Genomic DNA, 10765 nt, shown 5'->3' on the forward strand with positions numbered 1-10765 from the left:
GCCCAGCTGTGACATACCTGTCTATGATGAGCTCAGTGCTTTGCTGGTCAGCTGGTAGGAAGTGACTCAAAGCTTTCTGTTTTTTCCTGTACGCTTTGCAGTTTATTCTAAAGACTCAAGAAGGAAGTGGGTGCCAGGAAGCATGCTAGTGGGCGCTCTCACAGCCTCACAAAGATTACTGCCTGAAAGTGATTCTGGGAACTGACTTTTATCTGGGTGGATGCTGATAGGATGGCGATGGAAGGATTTAACACTCATGGAGACCCTGATCTCAGGGAAATATTCTTTCCTGGGAAATAAAGCAACAAACCACCTCAAAGTGCAGGGTAAGGGGAGATGAGTTTCATTTATGGAGACAAATAGGCAGGATGGAGATGACCATTTGGCCATTGGCCAGGAAGGGGTGAGATAGATGACCATTGGCCAGGAAGGGGGTGAGATAGATGGCTATTTGGATATCCTGTGTTATGCCGTGAAGTTTTTTGCACATGCTCCTTAATTTGATTGGAGAAAAGATGCAGAGCAGTACACATGGGACCCACTTTCGTGACAGGTTAAAGTGAAACCTTCCCAGCTGGACACCTTGTTAGAAGTGTGCAAGCCAAGGACCAGGGACTAATGGAGTTAAGTCTATCTTGGTCAGCCTCTGTTTTAAAAATTCCTGCAGGGTTGTATCAATTCCAGGGAAGGGAATGCCAAGGTCACACCAGTGGCTGTACAACTTAGTCTCATATGAATTATTTCTTAGTTCTCTTACTGTAGTGTGTTGATACAATTTTCCAGTGCCTTTCTGCTGTAGTGAATTGAGATTGTAGTTTAGTAAATAAAGATTCTTCCCCTTTAAAGATCTCAGACGGTGGTTAAAGCTGTCACCCTGGCTCATCCTGAGATTGTTCATCCACAAAATAGGCTAGAAACTCTTGACTGGACTACAGTTAGTTGGCCAGGGAAGAGTGTGTGTGTGAAGCCATACACAAGTGCCCATAACCCCTATCTGTGCTTCAAGCTGCAAGTAGAGAAAGGGCATACTTTAGTGATGGGTACTACTGAAGTAAGGAGCATGAGGAGGGAGGGCTGTGGGAAGAAGTAGCCCTCTCTCACACACTCAGATTCCCCTGCATCTTTTGGGTCAAGATAGCAGGAAGGAAGGGGAGTCATTTTACAGGTACTGGCAAGGATTGTTTTATTATGCACATGTAGTGAAAATAATGTGATGAAAAGCAAAACAAAGGCCCAGCTCATTTATCTGTGATATTGCTAATAGACCTATCACTGGTTGCTGCCCAGCTCTCACAGAAAAATATCAAAGTAATATGCAAAGGTTGAATCTGTAGAGAAAATATTTTGGATGACATTAAGGTTCTAACTTGCTATGCAGATCACCCCCCAAACAAACAAACAAACAAACAAACAAAAACCCAATAATCAAGGAAAGAATGTGAAGTGTGGTTTGCATCCATTTAGGCATTTGCCTGAACATTGTTCCTCTCCTACAGTAAGATGTGTCTGATTTTTGAAAGTAGAAGGGTACATTGCACTTTGGGGAATGGAAGGAAAGACAACAGTCATAAGCTGCCTGTAGCTGTAAGTGTACACTGTGAGTTGTCATGATTGATTTATTGCAGTCATTACTATAACATAAAAGTTTTTTTTAAAGAATGATACAAAGTTGTAAGCAGTAGATATATAACTTTCAGACTGCACAAAGACCTAGTTTTCATTGAAGCAAACTTTGGTCTGGATAGCAGCACTTCAGACTGAATGACAGGGATCACATAAATTAATATTTTTCCATTTAACAAAATGCATACAGAAAGCTAGATGTTAGGAAAAAGTTCTAGCTTAGCCTCTTTGATGTGCTATTTTTCTACATGAAGGATTTTTTGGGGGTGGGGAGTATTGTATCATGGGAGTCCCCACCTGTAATCTGAAGTGAGATAGCTCACGTGAAGTTTACAATCTCAGTGAGCAAAACTCCATGTATTAACTGATTTTGCAAGAGTGCTGAGCCCATTTATTTATTTATTGGACTTACAGCCCACCCTCTATCCTGGCTGAGGCCGGGCTCAGGGCAGCTTGCAACCATTAACATGCTATAAAACACAGTAAAAAATATACAGAAATACAATTCAATACTGATTTAAAAACCAACAGCACTAAGGCTAAAATCAAATAGGTGCTCAATTTTGGCACACAGGGCCACAGCCAGCCAGGAGAGAGGAGTCAGGGTCCCCTATTTAAATGATATAATGGAATATAAAGTAAGAGAAGGGGAAGGCAGGGAGGCCAGCTCTGACGGAAACCATTGCTGCCTTCAACCATAGGCCCGGCGGAACAGGCCCTGCGGAACTGTGTTAGAGCCTGCAGGGCCCTGATCTCATCAGAGAGAGAGTTCCAGCAGGCTGGGGCCAGGACCGAAAAAGCCCCGGCCCTAGCTGAGGACAGCCGTTTTACTGAAAATAAACACTGTGCAAGTTACTAAGAATAAAATAGGTTTATTATTTCTTATTTTACATAATCAGACCATGACATTAGTAATTTGTGTTGTCTGTGATAGGATTCTAATAAGAAAGACATATCAAAAGTTGCATGCCTTTGCTGCATTGATTGGTAGCAGGGTACTCTGACTAATATGCACAGTTGGATAAAGAAGAGAATTCACATACTATAACTAAGACATACAGTACACAACTTTACAGTCTTAACACATCTTACGGTTCAGCTGTACATTGAATTCTTCAGCTGATTTGATGATATTTTAATTGGCGTCGCTACTGAAGCTCAAGAAGTTTGCAAGATCAAGTGAAAGTCAAGTTAGCAAGAACTGTTCAAACTTTGTGGAAATAGGCAGTGTTGTATCAAAGTTCAGTGGAAACATGGGCAAAAGCAATAGTAGTAATGGGGGCAAGTTGTCAGTATTAATCTTGCCCCTTGATTGACACTTTAATGGGCAGACCCAGGTTTATATATAGTCACTTGCCTGTGATAAGAATTGCCTCCAGGTATGTAGGCAGGGAAACTTTTAAGAATTGTCTGAGGCAGTCAAGTTTTTTTTTCTCTTTCAGGCTGCTGATGTGCCACAAATAAACCAGACAAATACTCCAAACTAGGAACTTTTGTGGACATCTACAAGAAAGGCTAGAAATGTCTTGTAAAGACATTCACCAGTCCCTTGGCCAACCTCTGCTACAGCTGTGTTATTAAAAATGTAGGTGTGAGAAGAATAACAGGCCTGGGGGCTGAGGTAGGGTTGCCAACAAGTCTGGAGAACAATGTCCTGTCCCTTTAATAGAGGCTTAATCTGTGTAAATGGGCAGCTGAAGCTTCTCACGGCATGGGGGTAAATAACATTGCCTGGTAAATAACATGCCATTAAGCCTCTGTTAAAGGAACAGGATACTTTTGTCTCCAGGAGGTTTACAATCCAAGCCTTAGATGGGAAGCACATCCGGCAGAAGCACTAGGGGCAGGTCCAATAGTAGTCCATTAAGTACAACACAACTCTCCAGAGCAGCATGAGAGAATTGTCATCTTTTGTTAAAGTAAGGGAGAGACAAGGTTTTTAAAACATGGGGCATGAAACCCTGATATGTTCATGAGCCAAGGATGGGATATTGTAGCAACAAAGTTCTCCACTCTCTTGAGCTGAGGCTGCACGGCCTGGGTTTTCGTCAGCTTGTCCAGTAGCAGCATCTACACAGCTTCACAGCCTAGAAGAGGCTATCAGTACTGAGAAGCACATTAGGCCTTGTAACACAGCCACACAATTGTGTCTCATTCCTAACCCATGATAATTCTGGGCCACTTTTGGGTGTACACTGTAAGGCAGGATGACAAGGGAGCTCCAAGTCTCAATCATCTTCTTTCTCGATTGCAATAAATTTCTACAAAGGAAAACATGTTTATAATTGAACCTATTCCAATTCAGAAATGGTGGTGTTTTTTTTTTTTACTACGCAGTATTGATTTACATCAGATATATCCTTTGTGTGAGCTAAATTTGTCATTTCTCATATAATTGACCCTGTAAGTGAATACTCCAGGAATTGTATGTTTAGGATCTGATGTGACCACTGCACCACTGCAAAATGTCCTGACCTGTGGCAACATGCAATAACTCAGGCCATCATAATAATGCTTCGGCCATTCCTTGCCAGTGATCACATTGCCATCTCATACCACAGGGCAGGTCTGAGAGCAACACATTTACAAGCCCTAAAGACATTTCACTCACCACAAAGCCCGCGCCATCGGAGCCACTCTGCACACCTGAAATACGGCAGTACGGTGTTTCTCTGGGATTGCAGCCAACTGTCAGGCATGGCCTGAGAAAAGAATGTTGTGGTTTCTCCAGGTGCTGGCCAAGGCCAGCTCTAGCCCTGCAAACAATGTGTTTAGACTGGACTCTGTGGGAATGCTGGTAGAATCCTACCTCCCTGACAGCTCCTGGGAGGGGGGTTGCCATGGCATCCAGATCTACCCTGATTCGCCCTATGCTCTTTCATATATGCCCTGTACCGTGCTTATAGTTTTCATTAGTGTCCATTTGACTCTTAGCTTCTGTTAACCTGTGGATTTTCCAATAAATCAACTCTCTTTTGGACTACTTGTCTACGGGTGTCTGTTTATGGGATTATCATGGGACTAGAACTGACATTTGGACACTAATCCAAAACTATATTTTCATCCCTGGCTGGAGCCCTGGAGGGATCGCCGGGATCTCGGGTTGGAGCTGAGGACGTGCTCCCCGAGGGTATTGTCCCTGGCTGGAGCCCTGGAGGGTTCACCGTGAGGTCGGGTTAGAGCTTTGGGTCAGCTCCCCGAGGATTCGGATCTACTGCGTGCTATCCTTGAGGAGGTGCAGCGGACTCATGCTGAGTCCAACCGACTGACTGGGTTGGTCGTGGAGCAGTGGCATCGACTGGCGGCAGCGACCCCCTGGGAGACTGGTGGCAGCGGCCCCCTCCGCACCCACAACAAATTGTGGTGGCTGGACAACTTGCTGGAAGAGACCCGGTTGGTGCAAGAGGACTTAGCGCTTCAAACCCAGCTGTTTACCGAGGTTGTGTCCCGCGGGGCGCAGCAGGTGCCGGTGGCCCCGTTTCCCCGTTCCCAATGGCGGGAGCGGGAGGGAAAGATGTCCCGGATCCCAGCCAGTGCAGCCAGATGCGCAAAACGCAGCCGCCAGGACTGTATTGTCCCTTATGGATTTACCGCCAAGCACGGCGTCGCAGGACAATGTGGTTAAGGTACTGCATCCAGAGTTTGGCTCTTTCTCCATGGAGCTTGCCCGCCAGGTTTTACCGTTACTGGGCAATCATAAGGAACTTCAAGTGTTGCTGGAGCAAGCAGCCGAGCTGCTGGTGGCAGCCGCCACGGCAGCCCGTGCCGCTGCTTTGGAAGCGGCTCAAGCGCAAGCTGCTCAACAACGGGCAGCGGAGCAACTTTTGGTGGAGCACGACTGAAAGACGGGGGGGGGGACTGGAGTGGCCCTCGTTCTCGTTTTCCCCAGAGCCCTATCCGCCCCAGGATGTGGCTTGGCGGCGGCGGCTTGCCTTTGCGCCTGACGTACAGGATTACTTTGATGAGGTTGAGCCCGCTGAAGAGGACTCAGACGACTGGAATACAAATCTCCATGTTAGCCAAGCCCGACGGACTGGGGGGGCTGAGGAGGAGATACATGTTCTGAAGTATCAGAACCGGGAACTGTTAGAGCATATGGCCCAAATGCAGGACCAAATGGACGTGCTAGCACGCGGGTACGGTTGCTTGCAGCAGGCCCAAACCGTACCCCAGCCCGTACCGGCGCAGGTACCGCCCCCGCCCCCAGGGCAGCAGCCAGTTCCGGGCCAACAGTTGGTTCCTGGACAGCTGATACCTGGGCAGCAGCCGGTTCCTGGACAGCCGATACCTGGGCAGTAGCCGGTTCCTGGACAGCCGCCAGCGCTGCCCCCAGGACTGCCTGCCCAGCCGGGGGCCCCACTGCAACCGGTGGTACCGGTTGTACCATGGCAGCAGCCTCGATTGCGGGTGACTTTCGATGGCTCCGCAGAGGCAGTGCCTTGTTTCCGACACCAAGTGGACAAGAACAAGGGCATGCATTCCCCACGGAAGACAGCCGGGTAAGTTTCGTCTCTTCTCTTTTGACTGGGAGGGCTGCAGAGTGGATGATCCTGCAGTTTGACATCCGGGCCCGATCCGTCCGCTCTCTCAACGAATTTATGCGAGCGTTAAGACGGCGGTTCGAGGACCCGTTCCAAGGGGGAAAAGCCAAGGCTGCCCTCCTACAACTCTGTCAAGGATCTTCTTCGGTCAGAGAGTTTGCTGATGAGTTTGAGACTTGCTAGTAAAATCGTAGATTGGACAGAGGCTACCCGGGTGCATTATTTCCGAGAAGCCTTACACCCCGAGATTTTGAACTGGGCTTATATGCAACGGGATCCAGCCACCCTGTAGGAGTGGATCCTACTGGCGGAGGAAGTGGAAAGCCGCCACCAGTTCATTTCTCTTGCCCGGCGTCGGGCCAAGGAGGGGGGAGGCCAGAAAAACCCTCCTAGGGCTGCAGCTCCTGTCTGGCGGAGACCCGCTCAACCTGCACAAGACCGAGTGTTGCAGTTTCAAAGGGGAGCCTGCCTCGTTTGCAGTGCCATGGGTCACTTTGCTGCCGCCTGCCCGTTGTGTCCAGAGCAGCCGGCTCCTACTCCCTGGCCAGAGGGGAAGCCTTGTGTAAGGAGACGCGCTTGGAGAAGAGGCACCGTGGCTGATCGTAGCGCCGCACCAGGACGGAAAGCACCCCCAGCCCTCCACGTTGAGGAGTCTGCAAACGAGCCTTCGCCAACGGACCTGTTGGGGTCCCGGATTACAATTACCTTGGGAGGAGACAGCTCTGCTTCATTGGAGGAAGACAGTCACAGGGACTCCCCTGCTTTGAACTTGGAGTCTCCCCTGGATCAATAAAAAAACGGACCGGGTCTGCGGTGAGTGGAGCGACACCACAGACCTCCGCAGATGTTTCTGCAAAACCCAAGGCTCCCTTAATGGTGAGTGAGGTGGGAGAGACTGTTTATGTGGATGTAGTGTTGCAACATTATAGAAAGGGCCACCAGTTACAAGTTAAAGCTCTTATAGACTCTGGATGTGCCCGCTCTTTGATCAATGAGGCCACTTTTCAGGCACTCAAAGTTAAGTCGGTGTCTCTGCCGGCCCCTGTTCAGTTCGCCCAGATGGATGGCAGTGATTTTAAAGGTGGGCCAGTAGATCGTCGCACTTGGGGAGTGACGATGGGCATAGGCCGCCATTGGGAGCAAATCGACTTCACTATAGCCCCCAATATTCGTTACGCTGTGGTGTTGGGAATAAATTAGGGGACACAGCCCCTCCATTGACTGGGGGGCCGAGACTTTGACATTTTCCAGTCCGAGTTGCGAACGGCACCGATACGAAGTAGCTGTCAAAACCATACTCCCATCAACTCCTGCCTTGGCTTCAGACACTACTGGTTCATCCCAACTACCTGCTGAGTATCAGGACTTTGTGGATGTCTTTAATGTACAGGAGTGTGATGTGCTACCCCCCCCCCCAGAACAGACTGTGCTATTGAGGTGGTGGGGATGGGAAACTGCCAAAAAGCAAAATTTATGCCATGAGCGCTTCTGAAAGGACAGTGCTTCGTGATTTCTTAGACAAGAATCTGGCTCAAGGTTTCATATAACCCTCTACTGCCCCTTATTCAGCCCCCGCTTTCTTTGTGTGTAAGAAAACAGGTGACTTGCGGTTGTGCATCGACTTTCGAAAACTCAATGTGGTCACCCAAACCAATGCCTACCTCATTCCTCTGATCTCAGATCTTTTGGGGCAGCTAAAGGAGGGACACATTTTCACCAAGTTAGACTTGGTCGAAGCCTATTATAGAATCAGAATTCAAGAAGGGGATGAGCCCCTAACAGCCTTTTCCAGTTGCTTTGGTATGTTTGAATTTTTGGTGATGCCTTTTGGATTGAAAGGGGCTCCGGGGGTCTTCATGCAACTCATTAACGAGATACTACATGACTTGTTATTCAAAGGAGTGGTGGTTTACTTAGATGACATTCTTATTTACTCAAAAACCATGGATGAACATGTCGCCCTGGTTAGGGAAGTGTTGCAACGTCTTAGAAACAATCAGCTCTATGCTAAGGTGTCCAAGTGCGAGTTCCACCAAAAACAGTTGACTTTTCTGGGCTATATAATTTCACACCAAGGGCTCATGATGGACCCAGAGAAAGTGCAAGCCGTAATCAACTGGGAACCACCCTCAACCCGTAAACAGGTTCAAAGATTTCTCGGGTTCGCAAATTTCTACAGGGGGTTCCTCCCCAACTTCGCTCAGATTGCGCTGCCCATCACAGACCTCCTTAAGACTAAAGGAAAGGGAAGCGCAGCCACCTTGCCTACGGCTACAGTGAATTGGACCCCCCAGTGCCAAACTGCTTTTGACAGTCTCAAATGACTGTTTACCTCCGAACCGGTTTTGAAACACCCTGATTGTGAACAAATGTTTGTGGTCCAAGTAGACGCTTCAGAATTAGCAATGGGGGTTGCGCTGCTACAGGGAGGGGGGGACGGTCAACTACATCCGTGCGCTTACTTCTCTAAGAAGTTCACGCAGTCTCAGCTCAATTGGCCATCTGTGAAAAGGAGGCAGCCGTGGTTAAGCATGCCCTCACGGTGTGGAGACAATTTTTAGAAGGTTCTAAAGTCCCTTTTGAAGTGTGGAGCGATCACAAGAACCTGGAAGCGTTAACGGGGGCTCGCAAACTTTCCGCGAAACAGGTACGATGGGCGGACCTCTTTGCCCAATTCCACTTTGTATTAAAGCATGTGCCAGGGAAGCAAAAATTGCTGGCCGATGCTTTGTCTAGAGTGCCCCAAAACCCTACCATGATCGAGCGCCCCACGAAGTCTCTATTCACTCCTGCTCAGAGGGGTTTACTGCCCACCCTGGCAGTCCAAACCCGGTCGCAGACCCGACTCCCAACGCCGCCTCCAAAAGGAGGGGAAGCTCAAAGCCCAACCACGTTGGTTGGCCCGTCCACTCCGCTCCCCTCGCCTCCTTCACCGACACTGACTCCACCACCCATGCAGTCTACCAGTGCGAGTCCTGGGGTGCAGGGACCCGTTCTCCCGGGTGAACCGACCACCCTGCCCCCCTCAACAGCACCGGCTCCTTCTCCTGCAGAGAAGCCTGCCAGCACAGTGCCCACAACGCCGGATGTGGAGGCGCTAACAGATTCCTTCAAGGAAACTCTCCGTCGCGGTTGCCAAGCCGAGCTCTCAGCGCAAACCCTCCCGGCTTCTCTGATTGAACGCGGGGGTTATTGGTATAGAGAATCAAAGTTGTATGTTCCTAAGGTACTGCGGAGGGAGTTTCTGAGTCTGGTTCATGGGGCTAAGACCGCAGGACATTTTGGGTTTCTCAAAACGTTACATCTACTGAGGAGACAGTTTTGGTGGGTGGGCATGCGATCAGACGTGGATTTGTTCATCCACAGTTGCCCAGTGTGCACTGCTGCCAAGAGACCCGCCTGGACTATTGCAACCTTTGGAAACCCTCACTAGACCCTGGGAAGTGATCGCAATGGATTTTATGACTGATCTACCCCTCAGTAAAGGAAAAACTGTACTGTGGGTAATCACAGATCTGTTCTTGAAACAGGTGCATCTTGTACATTGCGCAGGTATCCCTTCCACCCTAAAATTGGCCCGCCTCTTTGTGTCACGTCTTCCAATTGCACAGTTTTCCACGCAAGGTGGTCAGCGACCGCGGGAGCACTTATGTGGCTAAGTTCTGGAAAGCTTTCCTAAAATTGGTTGGGGTGGAACAAGGACTGTCAAGCGCCTTTCATCCCCAAACAGACGGCCAAACAGAACGGGTGAATGCTGTGTTAGAATGCTACTTGCGCTGTTATGTTAATTACCACCAAGATAATTGGGTAGGACTGTTGCCCTTTGCTGAATATGCTTACAATAATGCTGTGCAACAGTCCACTGGGTTAAGCCCTTTTCGAGCTGAGTATGGACAAGACTTCAGCCCCATCAGCCATGTTGGTATGTCAGGGGAGGAGGGAGGTGGAGATGTGGCTGACTGGGTGCACACGATTCAGACAACCTGGCCGTGGCTGATAAAAAATCTGGAATGAGCCAAACGTAAATATAAGGCTCAAGCTGACAAACACCGTTAGCTGGGTAAAGAGTAGGGGGTGGGAGATTTGGTTTATCTGTCCACCAAGAATCTACGGTCAACCTGCCCATGCGGCAAACTCAGTGCCAAATATGTGGGTCCGTTCCCCATTTCCTGGATCATCAACCTGGTGACTGCAGAACTCTCACTCCCAAAATCGCTAAGGCGAATTCATCCCGTGTTTCATGTCAGTCTATTGAAACCGCCACTCCCCGGAGTGGCATCCTGAACCACCGCCTGAGGCACCTGGGTGGGGGGGGAGGAGCATTTTGAAGTTGCAAAAATCCTGGACTCGCATATCCATCATGGTTCTCTCCAATACCTAGTTCGTTGGAAACACTTCAGTTCTGCTCAGGATGAATGGGTGCGCTCGCGCGATGTTTCTGCCCCTCGCCTGGTCCACGAATTCCATGCTGCCTACCCTCACAAGCCCTGTACCGTGCTTATAGTTTTCATTAGTGTCCATTTGACTCTTAGCTTCTGTTAACCTGTGGATTTTCCAATAAATCAACTCTCTTTTGGACTACTTGTCTACGGATGTCTGTT

This window comes from Euleptes europaea, chromosome 7 (genome assembly GCF_029931775.1).
Source record: "Euleptes europaea isolate rEulEur1 chromosome 7, rEulEur1.hap1, whole genome shotgun sequence".
Classification (NCBI taxonomy): Eukaryota; Metazoa; Chordata; class Lepidosauria; order Squamata; family Sphaerodactylidae; genus Euleptes; species Euleptes europaea.